The sequence below is a fragment of the Ixodes scapularis genome, unplaced genomic scaffold, assembly GCF_016920785.2.
Source record: "Ixodes scapularis isolate PalLabHiFi unplaced genomic scaffold, ASM1692078v2 ptg000641l_1__unscaffolded, whole genome shotgun sequence".
Lineage (NCBI taxonomy): Eukaryota > Metazoa > Arthropoda > Arachnida > Ixodida > Ixodidae > Ixodes > Ixodes scapularis.
The window spans coordinates 44723-49668 of NW_024610016.1; the positions used below are offsets into that span (position 1 = coordinate 44723).

Consider the following 4946-nt stretch of genomic DNA (forward strand, 5'->3'; position numbering starts at 1 on the left):
ATTTTTTTTGGCTGCATTTATGAATTTTTCGTATAGTCACATTTATTATTATTCGCGGTGCCGTGTACTAAAGAAAGAGTCGGAAGTAGCTTAATTTTACTAATGCGTCGCTGCTCCACTGAGTCACAGTAAATGATCAGTACAGTATAGATTCTGCATATCCTGGGCAATAAATTACAAAATGATAGTCAATGATAGTTATATTTATTGGCCGCAGGAGAGCCACGGCGCTGCAGAAAGGCAAATTCTTACCACACCAACCAGCGTTGAAGTGAATCGATGTGAGGAATGTGACAATGATGCAGATAAATATTTGAGTGGAAGAGTCGGAAGTACTGAAGTTATACTCACAAAGAGAGCCCCGAAGATAACCTTAAGTAAAAGCTTAAATTTCACAGTGGGCGGTGGCATGATAGAACCTATAGATGGAACCCGTTTGCGTACACAATTTCTTCTTCTTTTTCTTCCTCCAGGAAAGTTGTCGCGTACCCAAGAAAGATATGAGCCAGGAATGGAAGGCCAAGCCAGGATGTATCCAACTTGACTAAGAATCAATTTATTACTTCAAATAGTTCAATAAATATAATTATACATTGCTCAAATCAATATTTCCCTCTTTTTTTAACGACATGCATTGGCCACCGGCCTAGCAGGACCAGCCGCTGCACGTCAGCATGCGGCAATAAAAGCGCTTCGACTCGCCGGAGGCTCCAAAAGTCACGCCTACAGTGTTGTCACGCCAATAAGAGTTGTTGTTGTTCTTACGTGTTGAACATATGAATGGCAGGGTGAGGCACGGCCGGACTGGAAGCGCGCGCTGTCAAAGAGAGCGCGCGCTTCCAGTCCGGCCGTGGGTGAGGTTATTGGCGACGTGTGCGATCGAAAGCGTCGCTGTCGTCGGCCCACCACAATTGGCCGAATGCTGACTATGACGTCAGCAAAGGATGTCTCATCGACGGTAATAATAAAATGTAAGAACTTCAATTTTGACGGTGTTGGCAGTGTTGCTTTGAGAGCGCTATCATTTCAGGCTTCCACCATGCCATTACATACACCACCGAACTTGCTGTTCTCAAGGTAATGACGTCACGAAAGATAACCGAACGAGGGCCCCACCGAGACATCTCAACGCTAATACCCGTACCACACGGGCAACTCAAATGCCATTTACAACGAATGACATTTGTGTGATCGGCGAATCAGCTCGCAATCTGTCGCGCGTGGAATGAGCCACGCCCGGAATGTCGCGCGCTGATTGGCCGTCCGCTCAAATGTCATCCGTTGTAAATGGCATTCGAGTTGCCCGTGTGGCACGGGTATTAGTCGGCCACTGCTAGCCTGGAGTCTGTGACATGTATACACGACCGCACGCTGCTCATCCAGATCAAAAGGCTGGGGTTTAAACCCAGGATCCCTGGGTTGATTGATTGAAATCTTGTCTTTATTGATGCGAAAGGTTCGCCTGCCTATGGTCTGGTGAACCTGAGGCAGGAGGGATGGGGTTGAGAGGGTTGTAGGGAGAGGGGAATATGATGATGATTAGGCTAGATGAATTGATGGACCCCGGATGTCCTGATAAAACGTATCAGTGAATCCAGGATTTGTTTTCTGTGTTGTGCCTGTCCTTTTGGGTGGGTCCAGGCTTCTAAATTCCTTGGTTTCGCCTCACTCGGTAGCGAGGCCCATGCGTCTTGTCTGAATTTCTCTAGACTCTTGCAGATCCAAAGCATGTGTGTTGTTGTCAGCAACCCTCCTGCGATGCATTTCTTGCACACAGGGTCGATGTCTTCATTTCCTTCTTCATTTTTTGTAAATGTTGCTTTTCTTGCCGGTGTTAAGGCTGTACCGGTCCTGATTCTTCGTAATCGTACATTCTCCCACCTCGTGTATCCTTGAGGGATTGGGCCTTCTACTGTCAGTAGAAGGCCTTTCAGGTAGAGTTTGCGTTCTTCCTTTGCCAATTCGGCTCTTTCCTCTGGGTCAATGGGAGTTTCCTCGGTTGCTTCTTCCCGAGAGGTTAGGCCAGTTGCAGAGCTGGTGCTGCTAGCTGCCTCCGCGGCGGCCTGGTGTGCCCTCTCGTTGCCCAGGATGCCAGTGTGCCCGGGTAGCCATTCAATTATCAGTGTAGAGCCTTGTTGTTTTAGCTCCTTTGCGATTATTTTGATAGCTTTAACTGTCCTGTTTCTTGTTCTGCTGTTTCTGCACGCTTTAAGCGCCTGCTGCGAGTCTGTGAATATTCGGGCCGTGTAGCCCGGCTGGAGAGTGGCTTTAATGTCTTCAGCAGCTGCCAGTATAGCTTTGAGTTCGGCCTCTCTGACGGACGTCTGTTCTGAGAGTTTTGCTGTTTCAATTTTGTTCCCCGTTTCATCTGTCCATGCTATAGAAACAGCCGCGGTGTTCTTCGCGGCATCCGTGTATCTTATTTCTCCCTTTCTTTCTTCTTCTGTACGTTATTCCAGCCACTTGTTGTGTTTCTTAGCTGCGAAGGCTCTTCTTCCCATCCCTTTCTTGGGTATCGGTTTGTGGTCGGTTATTTCAATGTCTTTCCAAGGTGGCAGGGCGTCCTCTAGTGGGTACCTTCCTTCTGCTGCATAGCCCAAAATCTCAAGAAGACGCCGGCCGTGTGCGGTTCTTTCTAGGCGTTGAAAGTGTGCGATCTTTTGCGCCTCCGCCTGTTCTTCTTTTGTGTTCATCCCCGCGTATTTCCGGAGGTCTTCGAGGGGCGTATATTTTGTGAGTCCTGTAACTATTCTCATGGTCTGGTGGTTTAATCTTTCAATCTTTTTCCACTGGGTCCTGTTTAGGTTCATCCAATTGCAACTGTACAGTGCTTTAGAGGTGAGGAGTGCTTCGGCCATGATTCTGATAGCCTTTTCATAGGCCCCCCATGATTTGCCGGTTGTCTTTCGGATGAGTTTAAGTGTCTGGTTCTATGTCTTTTCTAGCTCGGGTAGCCATTTAGTGCTTCGTGCCGTCTCTTCAAAAGTGACTCCGAGGATCTTAATACTTGGTTGCCTGCCTATGGTCTGTCCTTTCAGCTGAAGTTGCACTAGGTGAGCGATGCCCTTCCTGTGATCCCTTGGTCTTGCGACAACCATGTATTGCGTCTTTTCTGGGGATGGTTCCATCCCCACTTCTTCTAGGTAGTTCGCAACCTCGTCGATGCCTCTTTGCATTATTTGCTCCTGTTCGCCCAGGGAGCCTCCTTTGGTCCATAGCGTGACATCGTCAGCATAAATTGTGAATCCAAGGTCTTGAATACGTCTGAGTCTTGTGGGTAGGTCAGCCATCACCATATTAAAAAGTGTGGGTGATATAACTGCTCCTTGTGGTACTCCCCTGTTGTTAGGGGCCTCAGGGCCCGTCGTGTTCCCGATTTTTACTTTGAATCTTCTCTTGTCGAGTAAATCGTCGATGAATTTCAGCGTTCTCCCTCCTAACCCGCATCTTGCCGCCCCGTCCTTGACCGCCCAATGGGGCACGGAGTCGAATGCTTTTTTATGTCGAGTGCAACTACAAGCCTTGGGTCTTCGCGGTCCTTGTCTGCCATTACATCCTCATATAGGAGCTTGATGCTGTCCTGAGTCCCCATGTATTCCCTGAACCCGGTTTGTCTTGGGTCTAATCTATCGTAGGTCTCCAGGTACCACTGTATCCTCCGCGCTATCATCTTCTCGAAGATTTTACACACGTTTGATGTCAGCGACACCGGTCTAAAGTTCTCGATCTTGTCCTGGGTTTTCCCAGGTTTGGGTATCGGGGTTACCCAGGAGACCTTCCACGAATCTGGTATCTTGCCTTTGGCCCAAATGTCGTTGTACTTATCGAGTAGCTTCTCTTTGGCTTCTGTTGAAAGGTTTCTGAGGGCAGTGTATGTAATCCCGTCAGGGCCGGGGGCGCTCTCTTGTTTGGCAGTGTGAATTGCTTCGAGCAGTTCCCCCATGTTAAAGGGTTCGTCCATTCCAGGTTCTTGGGGCGGTTTCACAGACCAGCATTTCTTGTGTTTCTGATCTCTTCGGTTGCAGATCGCAGTCTGCGGGAAAAAGAGTTGTCCTGCTTTCGCAGCTAGCTCTTTCTCCGTGATGTTGATTCGCACCGCGAGGTTTTGTGCAGCGTTTCTAGTCTTTCTCTTTCTTTTGTCCATTCCTTTGTATGTACGCCAAGCTTTTCTAAGTCCAGAGCGTGCGTTGAAGGATCCGCAGTGGTTTCTCCACTTCTGTCTGCTTAGTTCCTTGGACTATTTTGTTGCCTTGGCAGTTGCCATGTTAAATTTAATTTTCAGTTTTGTTGTCTTCTTTTTCCGGAACCTTTTAAGGGCTTGTAGTCTGCTAGCCCATAGGTTGAGGAGGTGCGTGTCTGGTGTGGGGTCTCCTTTTTTAACTAATATTTGTGTCTTGGCATTCTTCATAGCTTCGCGAATGACATTTTCTATGTCCTCGTTCAGCTTGAGGCTCTCTTCGAGTATCTCACGAAATTTGTCCCATTTTTTCTTCTTCATGTTCTTGATTCCTTGCCATTATTTCCTCCTGTATGCTTGATTTTTATCTCAATAGGGTAGTGGTCGCTGCCGTGTGTGTCTCTCCATAGAGTCCACTGAAGATCAAGGTTTGGTGTGGCCCGTTAGGTCTGGTGTGGTGTCTTTGTGGTTTCTTTGTTTAGCCAGCCTTGTTTTAACGCCCAGTTCGTTGCAGAGCTCGAAGTCGTTGGTTTGCATGGCTTCTAAGATGTCTCTGCCTCTCTTGGCGTTAATTTCGTATCCCCATTCGTGGTGTTGCGCATTGAAGTCTCCTCCAATGATCGTCGGGTCTCCTTCCGCTAGCTCTGATATCTTACGGATCCACTCCGCCGTTTCTCCGTCGTTTGGGGTAGCTCTTGGTCGGATGTAGACCGAGACTACAACGAGCTTCATATTACCCCTCTTCAGTCGGACTGCAGTCACTTCCCGT

The 4946-nt window shown here is 48.1% G+C and overlaps 1 pseudogene; it reads right to left on the bottom strand.

Annotated features, from left to right (window-relative positions):
• Positions 1-1536: 1536 nt before the first annotated feature.
• LOC121834214 lies at positions 1537-4498 on the bottom strand (annotated as a pseudogene).
• Positions 4499-4946: the final 448 nt, after the last annotated feature.